Source organism: Chiloscyllium plagiosum, unplaced genomic scaffold (assembly GCF_037043375.1).
Source record: "Chiloscyllium plagiosum isolate Xiang-an unplaced genomic scaffold, Cpla_swu_hap1 HiC_scaffold_9, whole genome shotgun sequence".
NCBI lineage: Eukaryota > Metazoa > Chordata > Chondrichthyes > Orectolobiformes > Hemiscylliidae > Chiloscyllium > Chiloscyllium plagiosum.
Genome location: NW_028270147.1, coordinates 17,883,171 through 17,901,611, shown reverse-complemented (window position 1 = coordinate 17,901,611; position 18,441 = coordinate 17,883,171). Strand labels below are relative to the sequence as shown.

Here is an 18,441-nt window from a genome sequence, read left to right as displayed (position 1 = left end):
AATCAGCTATTCATCTAATTCTCTCCTTGATAATGTCATTACTTCTTTATTTGGAGATCAATTGATAAAACATAAACAGACTGGCGACAAGGCAAAATAATGTTACTCTTATGTTGTGGCACTTATTCATCTCCGTAACTATGCCGTTATGTTTCTATTTGGAGAGGTTAAGAGATTACCTTGGGACCTATGTGTGTTTTTTCTCTCTCTCTGAGCAGCCTTATGAACCGAGTGGCGTCCACCCGGGCCTCGCGCGCGCGCCGCCGGCCGACACTCTTTAAATTTGAAAACTAACGCTTCCCCCGCGCCCGGGGGGAAGAGGGAAAGGTGACGCAGTCATTAAAAAGGCACGCGCTGTACCCCCCACCGGCTGTGACGAATTGAACGAACCACCTCCGCCATCTTTTTGGCGGGCAAGTCAGTCGCCTGGTGATTGAGGGTGGTGACGGTCATATCGATACAAAGGGCGATTCTGGCAATGCGACATGTGACAATTTGAACCAGCCGTTTCCGCCGTCTTTGTTGCAGGCAAAGGGGGCTGGTTGTAGATTGACTTTGGGAAGGCACCATCCCATCAGGATGTGAGCCAGGTACAGATGGTAGGCCCCACCTTAATATTGTGATAGAAAATGTTGACCTGCATTTACAACCTCATACGTTTTTTTCACGGTACAGACAAATAGAAGGCCAAAATGCCCAAATTTGTCCGGTGTCATGGTCCTCGAGGGATGGGAACCTTTCCCCATTGCCTCTACTCAAGTATTTTTCTACTTCCTTTTTGAAAGCTAACAAAGTTGATCCTGGGATGGTGGTACTGTGCTGTGAAGATAAAGTTGGGTAAACTAGGCCAATATTCTGATTTGAAGATGCCAGTGTTGGACTGGGGTGTACAAAGTTAAAAATCACACAACACCCGGTTATCGTCCAACAGGTTTAATTGAAAGCACTAGCTTTCGGAGCGCTGCTCCTTCATCAGGTGGTTGCTATTCTTCTGATGCTCTTATTGCTATGCTCAGATATTCTTCTAAGTTTTGAAGAATGAGAGGTGATCTCATTGAAATGTACAAAATAATTACATGGATGGACAGGGTAGATGCAGGTAAGGTGATTCCTCTGGTCTGGGAGTCTAGAAATGGCAGCACAATATAAACATCCATGCCTAAACCACTGAGGTTTGAGATGAGGGAAAATTGTTTTACACAGAGGGTTGTGAACCCTTGTAATTCATTACCACAGAGGGTAATGGAGATCAGTCTTTGAGTAAGTTTAAGATTGATAGATTTATGGTTGCCAGTAGTGCACAGAGTTATGGGGATACAATAAGTAAAAGATATTAAAATGTTTGATCAGCTATGATTATATTGAATGGTGGGGCAGGCTTGACAGGCAGAATGATCTACTCTTGTTTTTGTGTTCTTATATTCCTAATATAAATTGTGCACATCAATTGTTTGTGGATTACTTCATGCTCACCATACACAAAAGAACCCTTCAAACTGTTGTTATGTTGACAAACAAAGAACAATACAGCACAGGAACAGGCCCTTCAAGTCTGCGCCACACATTTTGCCCTTCCATATTAAAACTGTCTTCACTTACAGGATCCACATCTCTTTATTCCCTTCTTATTCAGATGCTTCTTGATGCTGCTGTTGCTTCCACCATCTCCACTGGCAGTGTGTTCCAGGCACTTTGTGTGAAAAACGTGCCTGTGTCTCTTTTAAACCTCCACCCCCCCCCCCCCCCCCCCCCCCACACACACACACTTTGAACCTTTGCCTCTTAGTAATTGACCCCTTTACCTTGGGAAAAAGTCTCATACTTTCCACTATATCCATGCCATTCACAATCTTATAAACTTCCATCATGTTGTCCCTCAACCTCCTGCATTCCAGTGAAAACAAACCCTGTCTATCCAACCTTGCTTCATCACTAAATGATCATGTAAAACTAATCCTCCACTCCAGCTGCCTGTGAATGGATGTGAGCTTAAGGACAGCATTGGACTCCATTACTCCAGCAATCACCATCGAGACTCAATCTAAAGATACCCAGGGAGACCTCTGTGCTCAGTGGCCTGAAGTTAGCTCGGTAAGGTCATCTCAGTCTGACATCCTAAGGATCAGCAAGTTATAACTAATGAGCTGACCAAGACCCTTGAGTCCTTCAAAAAAAAACTCTTCCACTTGTAGATGAGGGTGAAGATACCTTTCCTCATGGATTTGCAGCATCCTGTTGTACACCTGTAGCAGGTCCTGGTCAATCAAATCCCACAGAATTGAATACAACTCGCCCATAAGCTGTTGCTTCTAGGGCTCACTGGTCTATAGTTCCCTGGCTTGTCTTTACCGCCCTTCTTAAACAGTGGCACCACGTTTGTCAACCTCCAGTCTTCCGGCACCTCAACTGTGACTATTGATGATACAAATATCTCAGCAAGAGGCCCAGCAATCACTTCTCTAGCTTCCCACAGAGTTCTCGAGTACACCTGATCAGGTCCTGGGGATTTATCCTCCTTTAACCATTTCAAGACATGCAGCACTTCCTCCCTTGTAATCTGGACATTTTGCAAGATGTCACCATCTATTTCCTACAGTCTATATCTTCCATATCCTTTTCCACAGTGAATACTGATGCAAAATATTCATTTAGCATCTCCCCCATTTTCTGTGGCTCCACGCAAAGGCCGCCTTGCTGATCTTTGAGGGGCCCTATTCTCTCCCTAGTTACCATTTTGTCCTTAATATATTTGTAAAAACCCTTTGGATTCTCTTTAATTCTATTTGCCAAAGGTATCTCATGTTTCCGTTTTGCCCTCCTGATTTCCCTCTTAAGTATACTGTCTACTTTCTTTATACTCTTCTAAGGATTCACTCAATCTATCCTGTCTGTACCTGACATATGCTTCCTTTTTCTTAACCAAACCCTCAATTTCTTTAGTAATCCAGCACTCCCTATATCTACCAGCCTTCCCTTTCACCCTGGCAGGAATATAATTTCTCTAGATTTGTTGCTGAAAAATATTGAACTACAGAAGCATTCATCCCAACATCCACAAACAAAGCTGCATCAGAACATTATTTCAATGAGCCAACATGCCCTGCAGCACAGAGGAACTACACAGAGCAGAGGAAAATCACCTATATTATGTATTCAAAAAGAATGGAAACCCAATGAACACAGTCCGCCAATTTCTCAGCAACAAACCCAAACCAGCAGACAAAACACGCCCAGAAACCTTAGCCACCCTCCCCTACATCAAAGACATCTCGGAAATGACTGCCAGACTACTTAGACTCCTTGGCATCATGGTAGCCCACAAACCCACCAACACAGTGAAACAGCAGCTAATGAACTTGAAAGACCCTATACAGACAACAAGCAAAATTATTGTCATTTACAAAATACCGTGAAAGGACTGTAACAAACACTATATTGGACAAACTGGCAGAAAACTAGCCACCAGGATTCATGAACATCAACTAGCCACAAAACAACATGACCCTCTTTCACTAGGATCCTTACATACAGATAAGGAAGGACACCACTTTGACTGGGACAACACTTCCATCCTAGGACAAGCCAAACAGAGACACGCACAAGAATTCCTAGAAACATGGCATTCCAACCGTAACTCTATCAACAAACACATTGAGTTAGACCCCATTTACCACCCGCTGTGAAAAAGAACAGGAAATGAGATCACTACCAGAAATTATGTCACCACAGGAAATGATATTACCAACGCAAAGGAGGTTTATGGGCGGCATGGTGGCACAATGGTTAGCACTGCTGCCTCACAGTGCCAGAGACTCGAGTTCAATTCCCACCTCAGGCGACTGACTGTATGGAGTTTGCACATTCTCCCCGTGTCTGCGTGGGTTTCCTCCGGGTGCTCTGGTTTCTTCCCACAGTCCAAAAATGTGCAGGTTAGGTGAATTGGCCATGCTAAATTGACCGTAGTGTTAGGGGCAGGGGTAAATGTACAGGAATGTGTCTGGGTGGGTTGCGCTTCAGCGGGTCGGTGTGGACTTGTTGGGCCAAGGGGCCTATTTCCACACTCTAAGTAATCTATAAATCTATCTATATAAATAGAAAGCAGGAATCAGCAGCAGTGCTTTGCCAGAGGCCCACTGAAGATGTTACCTAGTAGGTTAACAAAACTTCTGGAAATGAACCTTCCAGCTCAGCGAGCAAACCTACATCCAGGCTTGACTATCCCAGGCAGTGAAGGCCTGCAGGTCAAACCATCCCTGTGCATGGATGACTTTGCCATTTCCTGCTCAGATCCCCTGTCAGTGCGCAGACTCACAAGCATCTCTGATCAGTTTAAATTGAACTCAGGAGCAAAGGTAAATCATGGCAAGAGTAAGGCCATGTTCTTTGGGAAGTGGAAAGGACCTCCATAGTCAGCATGTAGCTGTGTGCTGGATTTACCCATCATTTCCACGAACGTGGGAGAGCTGCAGGCAATCATTTTTGACCTTGTTGGCATTCTGGATACTGCCCACCAATGCAGCTATGTCTGCATCCAATCCTGGCTACCTGTGATAACTTCTCATCAACATCTTCATTTTGGAAACCCCAGATCCTGATGGAGTTCAGCCAGAATCTGGTAGTGACCTTTGCTTGGTACAATCACTCTTGCTCCCTATTATAATATATGCCCATAAAGGAATTGATGGAGCTTCATGACTTAAAATGTGATGCCAAACCTTCCTTCTCTATCTGGATGTAGTTACACTCTGCATTAGCCAAAGTCCTGGATGCATACGCTACTGGGCATTCCTCTCTATTGGGCCACCTATGAGATAATACTACCTTGATACTGTATGGGGAGGCATCACATGTCAATACCAGATCTCGCTTGGGATCATACTGTGCCAACACCCTAGAGGATAATAACTGTTTCTTCACTTCCCTGAAAGTTATGACTTGGCTGCACAACTATTTCCAAAGCTGACTCTTCTTAAGAATTGATTCAAAGGTGCCAGGATGGAGGCCAGGTTATATTTGAACTTAATTCAGCAGCCCAAGAAAAGACCTAAGCTCTAGTACAGATGTGGCAGGTGAGGCACATTCGATCACACTCACGTCTGTGTGGATGTATCACTAACTGGTCTGGCACCTGTACCATACACGATCGGAGATGGTTACAGAGAGTGGTGAATTCGGTCCGGACAATCACAAAGGCCAACCTCCCATCTATAGAATCCATCTACCAGGCCCACTGTCAAAGAAAGGCTACCAGCATTCCATCCCACCCTGGCAATGCTTTTCTACAACCTCTACCATCAGGGAGAAGGTACAAAAGCCTGAACACATGCACCAGCCGGCTTCGAAATAGTTTTTACTCTACTGTTGTTAGAAAACTGAATCGACTCACAAACTCTTAACATTCGCCTGTACCTGTGTTTTTGTTTTTGCCACGGTTTACCTATTATTTACTTATCTATAATTATCTGTTTGTTGTTAACTCTGTGATCTGTCTGTATTGCTCGCAAGACAAAGCTTTTCACTGTGCCTCATGTGACAATAAATTCAATTCAAATTTATCATCCAATGGGTGTTTATTTAATTCTGTCACGAGTTGAAGGCGGCGCTGGCTGGGCCAGCTTTTATTGCCCATCCCTGTTTGCTCAGAGGGTGGTTACGAGTCAACCATATTGCTGTGGGTCTGGAGTCACATGTAGGCCAGGCATTTTCCTTCCCTAATGGAAATTAATGAATCAGGTAGGTTTTTCTGACAATGAACAATGGATTCATGGTCATCATTAGACTCTTATTGGCAGATAATTTTTATTGATTTCAAATTCCGCCATCGCCTCCCCTGAGGGTGTTACCTGTTCTTGTCCACTCTGTAGCCTAAGGAGGTCACTTCTTAGGCTAAAAAAACACACATTTTTCTCTTTTGAGGCGTATGCCTGCCTGGGAGAAACATCTAAGGTCTCTAAGTGTTCTTTATTGGTCTTCTTTGTTATTAGTATGTCATCTAGATAAATGGCGACCTGCGGTAGATCTTGGAAACTGTTCCCCAATGTATGCTGAAAAATTGCAGAAACCAACAATACGCCCAAATGGCAGTTTTGTATTTTGGTATGGGTATTCATTGTACATTACTTCAGGGAATTGCTAGTACGCATGGCTCATGTCCACCTTTGTGAAGGACAGCTCCCACCCCACCCCACCTCGCCAGCTTTGCATATAAATCCCCTATGTTAGGGATTAGGTACTTAACCACCTATGAAAAACAGATTACTGTTTGTTGAAAATCCCTACAAAGGGAAACTGACTGGTCGGGCTTCATAATCAGTACAACAGATGCTGCGTATTCTGCAAACTGGAATGGGATGATGATTCCTTCACTTTCTAGCCTCTGATTTCAGCCTCTACTTTTTTCCAGCATGCAAAAGACACTGGGCGGGCCTTGCAGAATCATGGAATTGCTTCCTGGTCAAAATGCAAGGGGGCCTTGGCTCCTTTGATACTTTTTAGGCATCCAGAAAAATTTCTGGGTATTTAATAAGGACTTCAGTCAGGCAGCCATTTTCTAATTAAAAAGTGTTGAGTCGATCTAATGAATCTTTCTCAATAATTTCACCCCACTGAGCTTGGGCCCAAGCCTCTTACCACAATCAGCGGTAAATGAACCAGCTGCTTCTCATAAGAAACTGGAAACGAAGTTGTACCCTTAATCTCTAAAGGTTCCCCAGTAAATGTTCTCAATCGAGCCGAGGTCTTGCTCAGACTTAAGGTAGAAGTTCAGAGCAAATTTTGTTAAAGATTGGTTTTGCGATCACTGAAACAGCCACGCTGGTATCGACCTTCATCAGAACCAGCCATTTAACCAGATGTTTATTTTGATTGGTTCTGATTTGGATGTTGCTAAGAATTTAACTGTTCCAGACCTGACCTATGGTTTCTCGTACTCCAATTAGATCTAGTAGTGTAGAGAATAGAGTACCTTTTATTTGACATTTCTACCATATACAACTGATACAGTAAAAACGAGACAGCGTTATTCCAGGATCGAGGGTGCTACATGGACAGCACAAACTACACAGTTGTGCATGGCATAACGTGCATAATAAGTGCAAAACACACAAGTTACAGTGTAACAGAAGAATGATGAATAATAGACATTTTTCTAGCAGCAATAGGAAATAATTTCAGATGGGAAATTTACTGGCCTTGTGCTGTCTCTTGTAAGCATATGGGTAGCAACTACAATGGCTTGCTAGCCTGGTTACAGAAGAAAATATTAACTGTTTGGATGAGGCTTGACTTTGTTTTGGAGTTTTGCTGTGAGCTGACCTAGAGTCCCTCTGTTCAAGATATGTCCTGAGTAAGGCTATGCAATTACCTTCATTCATGTGGTGTTCCCCAAGCTCACTCGGACTGGCGAGGATGTGCACTTCCATCGGAATACCCTGCAACCCATATGCTGCACTTGCCCCATTTTCTTATGATAAAGCTGGTTTTGTTGCCTGTTTGAAGCCAAGTTGTCCTGCAGCTAGTAGGTGCTTTTGCAGGTTCCATCATTAATCCCACGAACCAAACGATCACTCAGCATCTCATTAGAATTAAACCAAAGTCATATGCCTCAGCCAGTCACCTTAACCTTGTCAAAAATCCCAACACAGACTCCCCGATTCTCGAATTGTCGAGCAAAACTGATAGTGTCTCAGAATTAGAGGAGGCATGTGGTCATGAGATTCCTTAACTAAATCTGTCAACTCTTAAGCCAGTTTAATACCTGCCACCTCATGGAGGGTTAGGCTCCTAATAACTGAAAAAGCTGCAAATCTACAAGCTGTCCGGAGAATTACCTGTTGCTTTTCATCTTATCCTAAGTAATTTGTCCGGAAAAAAAAATGCATTCTTTACATATACTGAGCTCAGTCTTCGATGGCAGAATCCAACAAGTCCACCTTCTTAAATAACGGCATGATGTTAGAAATGCTAACCCCAATTCCCTATAGGCCAATGGCCTAGTAGCATTATCACTAGGCTATTAATCCAGAGACCCAGGTAATGCTCTGAGGACCAGAGTTCAAATCCTACCACAACAGCTGGTGGAATTTGAATTCAATAAAAACCTAGAATTAAAAGTTGAATTAGGACCATGAGACCATTGCCAATTGTCAGGAAACAAAAATCCATCCGGTTCAATAATAACCTTTAGGGAAGGAAACTGCCATCCTTATCTGGTCTGGCCTACATGTGACACCAGAACCACAAGCAATGTGGTTGACTCTTAACTGTCCTTTTTCGATGAATGCTGGCATACCAGTGATGCTCCCATTCTGTGAATGAATAATGAAAAAAACTCAATGACTGTTGCAAGTGAACTTCTTCAGGACAGTGCTTTGTGTCATTGCCACTGGAATAACTCCACAGAGGCCGGTCACCAAGTCACCCTTTATTTGCACATGGAGAGTCCCTGACACTGATCCAGCTCCTTCAGAGCCATCCATCAGGGTGAACAGAACCTCTGACACTCCTGCTCTTTTCTGTCAGACAGGACCTCTTGATTGGACCAGGTTAACAGCCTCAATCAAGGAACACATATTATGTGAGGTCCTGCTGGCTAACCTTGTTCCAATTACAACAGGTATGGTCCTAAAATACTCAACCTCTCCTCAGTAAGATAATCCTTCCATATCTGAGCATAACCTAGGGAACCTTCTTTGGGCTGCTTCCAATGCCAGTATGTCTTACAGCGAGCTAATCAAGTCAGAAAGAGGTAGTTAGTGGTTAGCACCACTGTCTCACAGTGCCATGGACCCAGATTCAATTCCAGCCTTGGGTAACTGCATGTGTGGAGTTTGCATGTTCTCCTGTGTCTGTGTGAGTTTCATCCCACTGTGTAAGGATGTGTAGGTTAGATGGATTAGCTATGCTAAATAGCCCTGTACTATGGGTGGAGATGGAATGGGTGGTGGGATGCTGTTAGGAGGGTGAGTGTAGACTTCATGGGCCAAATGGCCTCTATTTGCACGGTAGGGATTCTATGATTTTAGTTATAGTAGTTGAACCAATAGAAGTCAGGGAGAAAGACACTGTTCTGTACAGTCAAGAGCGAGAGGGCAGATGAACTCAGTTCCCAGGTTCAGAACATCTGCTTTGAGCTGGAGAGGAACTTACAATGGGAGGAGAAGATCCAGTTGTTATGTTGCACAGAGGTGCCAACATCATAGGTAATGCTAGAAAACAGGTTATGCTTTGAGATTATCAGTTGCCAGGGGACTAAATTAAATAGCAGAATCTCAAAGACAATAATCTCTGTATTATCACCTGAGCCGTAAACTAGGAGGGGAAATAAGAGTGGAAAATAAATGTATGGCTCAAAGCCTTACTTGAGACAGGATGTATTGGCACTGGAGGGAATGCAGAAGAGGTTCACGAGGTTGTTTCTGCAGTTGAGGAGAGATTTAGTACACTGGGACTATAATTGGAATTTAGAAGAATGAAGGAGGAATCTTACCGAAACATATAAAATTATGTAGGGAATAGATAGGATAGAAACAGGGAGGTTGTTTTCACTGGCGGGTGAAACTAGAACTGGAGGGCATAGCCTCAAATGAAGGGAGAGCAGGTTTAAGCCTGAATTGAGGAGGAACTGCTTCATCCAAAGGGTTGTGAATCTGTGGAATTCGCTGCCAAATGAAGCAATTGAGGCTACCTCGTTGCATGTTTTTAAGGCAAAGATCAATAGATTTTTGAACAATAAAGGAAGGAAGGGATATGGTGAGCGGGCAGGTGAGTGGAGCTAAGTCCACGAAAAGGTCAGCCATGATCTGATTGAAAAGCAGAGCAGGCTCCTGCTCCTATTTTTTACGAAAGCCTAACAAATACATGGTTGCAGAGTGACCAAGGCTAGGATTTGGATATTGAAGGGTATCTGATGTTTTGAAAATATCGGATACTTAGAAAAAGCTGATGGGGCAGGTCTGTTAAATAAGCATGGCGGGTTACCTCAAATTACAACAGGATCTGGACCAGATGGGCCAATGGGCTGAGAGGTGTCAGGTGGAGTTTAATTCAGATAAATGTGAGGTGCTGCATTTTGGGAAAGCAAATCTTAGCAGGACTTATACACTTAATGGTAAGGTCCTAGGGAATGTTGCTGAACAAAGAGACCTTGGAGTGCAGGTTCGTAGCTCCTTGAAGGTGGAGTCGCAGGTATATAGGATAGTGAAGAAGACATTTGGTATGCTTTCCTTTATTGGTGAGAGTATTGAGTACAGGAGTTGGGAGGTCATGTTGCAGCTGTACGGGACATTGGTTAGGCCACTGTTGGAATATTGCGTGCAATTCTGGTCTCCTTCCTATCGGAAAAATGTTGTGAAACTTGAAAGGGTTCAGAAAAGATTTACAAGGATGTTGCCAGGGTTGGAGGATCTGAGCTACAGAGAGAGGCTGAACAGGCTGGGGCTGTTTTCCCTGGAGCGTTGGAGACTGAGGGGTGACCTTATAGAGGTTTACAAAAATTTGAGGGGGATGGATAGGATAAATAGACAAAGTCTTTTCCCTGGGGTGCGGGAGTCCAGAACTAGAAGGCATAGGTTTAGGGTGAGAGGGGAAAGATATAAAAGAGACCTAAGGGGCAACAGTTTCACGCAGAGGGTAGTACGTGTATGGAATGAGCTGCCAGAGAGTGTGGTGGAGGCTGGTACAATTGCAACATTTAAGAGGCATTTGGATGGGTATATGAATAGGAAGGAGGGATATGGGCTGGGTGCTGGCAGGTGGGACTAGATTGGGTTGGGATATCTGGTCAGCATGGACAGGTTGGACTGAAGGGTCTGTTTCCATGCTGTACATCTCTATGGCTCTAGTATATTGGTTAAAGATGACCTTAGCTCAAATGGGCAAGGTGCAAAATAAAATTTGGTAGAGATAACAATATAGTAAAACAATTTATCACTTCTAAGTTTTGGGCCACCTAACAACAGTTACACTGTATAACAGGTATATAGGAAGGGATAAATGGAACTTGTAGGAAAGGTACCACAATACTCATAGGTGACTTTAATGTATATGTAGATATTGATAAAGATAGCCTAGAAATGCATGCATTTAATATTGTTTATTCATTCATGAAATTTGGGCTTTGCTGACTGGAGCAACATTGATTGCCTATCCCTGACTGCTCTGAGGTGGTGGTGAGTTGCCTTGTTGAATCGTCACACTCCATGTTGTATCGGTACACCCCGTTGCTGTTGGGCTCCTGTATTTAAATCTTCTTACTATGAAGGCCAACATTGCATTTGTCTTCATCATGAGCATGCCTACTTTTAGCAAGTGGTGTGCAAGGATACCCACGTCTCGTTGCACCATCCCTTTCCCCAATCTGTCACTATTCGGATAATAATCTTCATTATTGGTTTTCCTACTAAAGTAGATAACCTCACATTTTATTTCATCTGATGCATTTGCCCACTTAATTAACTTGTCCCCATCACAGTGAAGCATCTATGTCTCCTCCTCACAGCTCACCCTGCCACACAACTTTGTGTCATCAGCAAAACTGAATGTATTACATTTAGTTCTCTCATCTAAGTCATTAATGTATATTGTGAATAACTAAGCACTGATCTCTGCAGTATCCCACCAGTCAAACTGTGTCCTATATTTAGATGGCTTGGTTTGTTATATTTCCTTTATTCCTTTTGAAATAACTTTCTATTATATTGTTGAAGAAAATCTGTAGCTTCATATGTCCATGCTTCAGTGAATAAGCATTATGTCAGACCATTTTTTGAATTTTACTTGTCAGGTCAGATTTCATTCTGGGGTCTGATTTATCCACTTTTATCATCAGATGGGAAAATAACAAGTTGAGTGAGTGAGGAACATTTAGCAGATGGCTGTACAGTAGGGACAAGTTAACTAGTCCACTTTGGCATGAAGGATAGAAAAGCATGTATTATTTAAACAATCAGAAATCACACAACTATTTCAGCAAGATTTGGGTGTGCTGGAGTGTGAGTCACAACAAAGGAGTATGCAGGTATAGCAAGTGATTCTGAAAGATAGGGAAATGGAATAAAGAAGTAAGAAAGTTTTAAGTGAAGCTATGCAGGATAAATCACGTGAATCACATTGCACAGTTTTTGTTCCCTTCTTTATATGAAAGAATATAAATACAGTAGAAGTATTTCAGACAAGATTCACTCAACTCATTCCTGGGATGAGAGGTTATCATACAAGGAAATGTTAGACAAGCTGAGCTTGTACCCATTGGAATTTAGAAGAGTTTGGGGTTAAACATGCAAGATCCCAAGAGGACATTTTCTGTTGTGGGGGACACTAGAACTGGGGACAAAGTTTAAGAATACACGGTCTCACCACATAACAGAGCATTTTTATAAGCAGCCCTACTTAGAGTCATAGAGATGTACAGCATGGAAACAGACCCTTCAGTCCAACCCGTCCAGATATCCCAACTCAATCTAGTCCCACCTGCCAGCACCCAGCCCATATCCCTCCAAACCCTTCCTATTCATATACACATCCAAATGCCTCTTAAATGTTGCAATTGTACCAGCCTCCACCACACCCTCTGGCAGCTCATTCCATACACATACCACCCTCTGTGTGAAAAAGTTGCCCCTTAGGTCTCTTTTATATCTTCCCCTCTCAACCCAAACCTATGCCCTCTAGTTCTGGACTCCCCGACCCCAGGGAAAAGACTTTGTCTATTTATCCTATCCAGGCCCCTCATAATTTTGTAAACCTCTAAGGTCTCCCCTCAGCCTCCGATGCTCCAGGGAAAACAGCCCCGGCCTGTTCCACCTCTCCCTGTAGCTCAGATCCTCCAGCGCTGGCAACATCCTTGTAAATCTTTTCTGAATCCTTTCAAGTTTCACAACATCTTTCTGATAGGAAGGAGACCAGAATTGCACGCAATATTCCAACAGTGGCCTAACCAATGTCCTGTACAGCCACAACATGACCTCCCAATTCCTGTACTCAATACTCTCACCAATAAAGGAAAACATACCAAATGCCTTCTTCACTATCCTATCTACCTGTGACTCCACTTTCAAGGAGCTATGAACGAGCACTCCAAGGTCTCTTTGTTCAGCAACACTCCCTAGGACCTTTCCATTAAGTGTATAAGTCCTAAGATTTGCTTTCCCAAAATGCAGCACCTCGCATTTATCTGAATTCAACTCCATCTGCCACTTCTCAGCCCAATGGCCCATCTGGTCCGGGTCCTGTTGTAATCTGAGGTAACCCTCTTCGCTGTCCACTACACCTCCAATTTTGGTGTCATCTGCAAACTTACTAACTGTACCTCTTATGCTTATGCTCACTTGAGTTATTTGGACATAGACTTAACAGTTATCTTAACTAGGGCATTTGTTTGACTAGGATGGTTAAGTTTGTCAAACCCTGGGCCCTGGAGAGGGTCTCCTGAGTTAATACGGGTGTATATACAATGCTCCCGTTCCTCTGTTTGGGAGCTTCGCGCCGAGCGTAGCTGTTCTGCATTCTGTGTTTATGTTTTGGTGTTTTTTTGCTGTTTTTAAAAACCTGTTAGCTATTTACTTATTTGTTGGTGTTGCTTTGCACAGTGTTAGGGTTGGTTTTGTATTATAGGGTAGGTTATTATTGTAATTTGTGTTTTGCTTTCTTTTTATTATACTAATATGTTATTGATTGTATTTTTTCAATAATTTTATATGTTTGTAAAGTTAAAAATATTTGCTATGAAATATATTTACAAAAAAAATACAAAATCTCCTTCTTAACACAGATAACGAGAACTTCATTTCCTTTGAGTGGTGTTAGTCTGTGCAATTCTCTTCCTCAGAAAGCTTTGGTGGCTGCATAATTGAATTTATTCAAGCAAAATTAGACAGATTTTTGAGACGGGGAGTCAATGACAATGGGAGGAATAAGGAAAATATGGTTAAAGCATCACCTGATTAGCCAGATTAGTGAATGGTGGAATAGATTCAAAGAGTCAAATGGCTCAAACCTATGACTAAATACTATGTATTTCATCTTTGAATCCCTCCATCATTCATGTCATCTGAGTGTCGAAGATGCAGAAGGGTTTTAATTATAAAATATTAAAGCTGAAAAGGGATTCTTTTCATCAAAAGAGAACATCTGATTGAAGTAATCAATATTGAAAGGCTTTCACAAGGTAGATTTGTGAAAACATATCCACTTCTGAATGATTCAGTAACTAGACAGTATAAGCCTATCACAAACAAAATGGTTAGAACATATTTTCCCTATACTTCAGTGGTTAGTACATAGGAACATTTTAGGAAGTGCGTAAAGTAGAAATTTTTAAAGGAACAAGTGACTAAATATTTGAAAATATAAAAGCTTATAGAGAAAGCATGCAGAATGACATGGAGAACCAACCCAGGCACTTCCCTATTTTAAACAGTTTTATTATTGTACAATACACGCAAGGTATTGTTTTCATGGAGGGTGGTAGATGCCTGGAACACAGTACTGGGGAGGTGGTAGACATAGGTACGATGACAATTTTTAAGAGGCATTTAGACAGACTCATGAACAGACTAGAATAGAGGGCTATGGAACATATGCAGGCAGATGGAATTTGTTTAGAATGGCATCTTTGTCAGCAGAAATGATGGACCAAAGGGCCTGTTCTTGTGCTATTAGATTAGATTCCCTACAGTATGGAAACAGGCCCTCCCACACTGACCCTCTGAAGAGCAACCCACCCAGATCCATTCTCCTACCCTACCCTTGACTAATGCACCTAACAGTATGAGCAATTTAGCATGGCCAATTCACCTAACCCGCACCTCTTTGGCCTGTGGGAGGAAACCAGAGCACCTGGAGAAAGCCCATGCAGACATCCAGGGGAGAATGTCTGTGTGAAGTTTGCACAGTCTCCCAAGGTAGGAATACGAACCCGGGTCAGGCCGCAGTGCTAACCACTGAGTCACCATGCCACTCTTGTCATACAATCTGGGTAATTTTTTATCATTATGGGTACAACAACACAGATTACTACCATGATTAATTTGCCCACACCAAAAGCAAACAATATAATGAATGGGCCGTTGTCAAAGCTTTGCAAATCAGTACTTCATGGAAAATTCCAGTGGTCAATTTGAACTCTAGCTTACATGTGTTTGATTTGTCCAGGAGCAGGGCCATCCCAGGAGGGCAAAACCAATAGTTGTTGCTGTTATGATCTAAAGACACAGCTCTTATTGCTGGTCTGGAAAATAGACCACTTGCTAAGTGATTTTTCCAAGGATTAATCAACAGAACTCAATATCTTAGGTTTGTAGGAAGACAGGAAAAAGGAGGAGCTATGCAAGCAGTTGAGTGTTATGTCCACCTAATCTAATGTATTCTATTTTAGACACCTTACAATGTGGGATCAGGCCCTTTGGGCCAACCAGTCCACACTGACCCTCCAAAGAGTAACCCACCCAGACCCATTTCCCTCTGACTAATGCACCTAACACTATGGACAATTTACCAATTCACCTAACTAGCACATCTTTGGGCTGTGGGAGGAAACCGGAGCAAACCCACACAGACGTGGGAAGAATGTGCAAACTTCACACAGGCAGTCACCTGAGGCTGGAATCGAACCTGGGACCCTGGTGCTGTGAGACAGCAGTGCTAACCACTGAATCACTGTGCTGCCCACATTGATAACTGGAAATAATGGTAGCAAAGTCCATCTTCACTAACTTGGTTAATGAACTAGCTGGGTGGTATAATGGTACACCCTCCCTGGAGAACCCACAAATTTTATTTGGAAATCAAAAGTTGACCAGTCTGTGTGATGGGAGACTGCTCTGCTAGCTTGCTGTTCAAGTGGTGAGAATTGAACCCCACCCCAACCCCCCAGACCCCAAAAGAATAATGTTGTGGGTGCAAAAAGAATAGAAGCTTAGAAAAGTTTAGATAGGAATAACCAGAAAGAGTCAAAACAGGGACACAGATAATGGCATTTTTTACGTGTATACTCAGAAGTGCTTAAAACCGATCAAATGAATAGGTAGAAAATAATAAATGAGAAGAAATCTGTGTTGGAGTGATGCAGGAGAAAAAGTTAGTTTGGGGAGATTAAGTAAATAAACAGAATTCATTTGAGTAATCATCTTTATTGTATTACTATAATTCCATAATACATTTTGGTATGCCATTATTTTGTTGCTCGATCTTTTGCTTCTGAAAATGTTTTAAAAAATCCTAAGCTACACCATGAAATTCTTTTCATCTTTCTCGTCTTCTCCAGTAGTTTGGCTGTTTCTCAAGAGTTGGCACTGTCGAATTTGCTAAGTCAAAATTTGATAGGTTAAAATTAAAATTAAACTGAGATTGACAGAAAACAGTCCTAATTGCACAATTGAGTCCTGTTTACCATTATAAAATGTGCGATTTGGAAGGGTCTCCAATCATTGGATGTGCTGTTCATATTTGTTCAATAAAAGCATGGACAATAGCGAACATGAAATCCGAGGTAGCGACATCAAACAAAAATGCCCATGAGACTAACTGTGCCTACTCAATTTCTGCACCAACTTTCCCAACCTTTACTGGAATACTGTGGCTTCTATATGTTGAAGCTCAGAGTGCAGAAAAAAATATTAACACTGTCCTCAAAATATGCAACATTAATACTTAGGCATTCAGGTTGGATCAAGACATCTTTGTTTTTCTGCCATTTCCTGCTGTCAATACCATTGACAAAAACAGGACCAATTTCACCCAATAAGTTTCAGAACACCAAGGTTAGAAATTGGGTAGAACTTGCACTTTAACAAGACTCCAACGGGAAGGATAGCGTTAATTAAGCAATAGTTCATTACTGACTGCTAATCAATTTGTAATCAGTAAACTGCTTTTTAATACTTTATACAAATGGCAGACTTTAATACGTGTAAGAACCTACTCAGTAAGGAAAAACGGATTCATCTCAAACCAACTTAGTGCATTTTTAGTCAGTGAAGCTTGTAAATACAGACACTGGTTTTGGTCTTTTTGGGCATCTGTCGATTCACAGTTGGAGGTAGGAGCCAGGAACCAGACTGCTTCTGGTACATTTCACTGACTATGCCAATGAATTTGCACTAGAGGGCAGTCATAACCTTTATGATAAAAACCCTGCTTGTATAGCAGGACACAGGAAGTGAAAATTTCAAGCACCTTTGAACTGAAAGCAACTGAGACTGGTTTGCTTAACAATTAATTGTGCATTACCTAAACATTTCTGACTTGAAGGCAAAGTTCAACGAGACATATGTTGGAAGTCACACCTTAGTTGAAATAATTGGCTTCTGACAACCAAAATGAGAAACATTTATATATAGGCATGCAAGAGCTAAACCAACACTGTTCAGTAATTTCTTTAAGTCACCATGGAATGAGTGATTATAAACTCAGGAGAAATTTATCTCAGAAGTGGCAGAATACAATCAGAAATCCATTCGATACAGCACTTGATATTGCATTCCATTAATTATAACAGAACTGAGCTTCAGGCTGGATGGATATTGGGTAGTCATTCCGATAATGTCTGTTTTATTATCAGAGATCAACATCTTTCTCAATATCTTTCAAACATCCAAGAATATGTATTAGCAGCGAAAAAAACCAACTCTACAATGCAGTACAATCAACCCAAACATATAAGATGTGGGTTCACATTCAATCAGGTCATTTAGAAATAAAATTCAAAAATAGAGACCTTTTATTTGCACTACAATTAACATGCAATTGTTCAGTATGTAAAAATGCCTCTGTCCATAGTGTCCAATTGGTGTGCCTAATTTAAACAAAAACAGGTCATTCCCCAATTTGAACAGAGCACTGACTGTCAAATTCTGAACTACAATTTGGGTCATTTGCATGTGTTTTTTTGTGCTTGGAATGTTGCCACATAAAACTGATTTAAAAAATATTCTTGCACACTTGTCATGGCTTTGCATCTATGCAGTAAATGCACGTTCAGATAAACCATGTGGCATAGAGTGTGGCACTTTACACAATCTTTCAGCACATTTACTCTTCAGACTTGAGCGCTAAAATCTCTCAGCTAGCTGGGAGATGAATTTTCAACATGTGTGCAAAGCCAGTTTTGTGCTGAACCAAGCAGGTTTTTGTGTGTCCAAAGAGAGCATAAGAACCGATGTTCTGAAGTAGATAAATGCTGATTGTTGCACTACAGATCTGAACTGGAATCAACTCAGCGTGAGAACGTATCGCATTCGGCAGGATTCTATATACTAACAATTCCCTGAATTCTTACCTATAGTTACATAATGTGCAGCACAGTTGACTCAATTTGACCATGCCAGTTCTTGTGCTCCATGAACCTCCTCCCACCCTTGGTTGCTGTAACTCTACCATTTTCACTCCTGTACTCATCTGGGTTCCTGTTAAATGCATTTACCATGAAGGATCTGCCATCCTCTT

The 18,441-nt window shown here is 41.9% G+C and overlaps 2 protein-coding genes across 4 annotated transcripts in view; both read right to left on the bottom strand.

Annotated features, from left to right (window-relative positions):
- lrrc8db (leucine rich repeat containing 8 VRAC subunit Db) overlaps positions 1-18,441 on the bottom strand; it is a 107,785-nt gene that overhangs the window by 8,002 nt on the left and 81,342 nt on the right. The window lies entirely within an intron of this gene.
- Positions 1-18,441, bottom strand: part of LOC122554163 (volume-regulated anion channel subunit LRRC8C-like) — a 102,505-nt gene that overhangs the window by 25,419 nt on the left and 58,645 nt on the right. The window contains exon 1 of one of the 3 annotated variants that reach the window (XM_043698748.2): positions 180-252. The exons of the other annotated variants lie outside the window; for them this stretch is intronic. The gene's annotated coding sequence lies outside the window, so the exon portion shown is untranslated. Of the gene's footprint in view, positions 1-179; positions 253-18,441 lie in introns of those variants that run through there. 3 annotated transcript variants of the gene reach the window in all.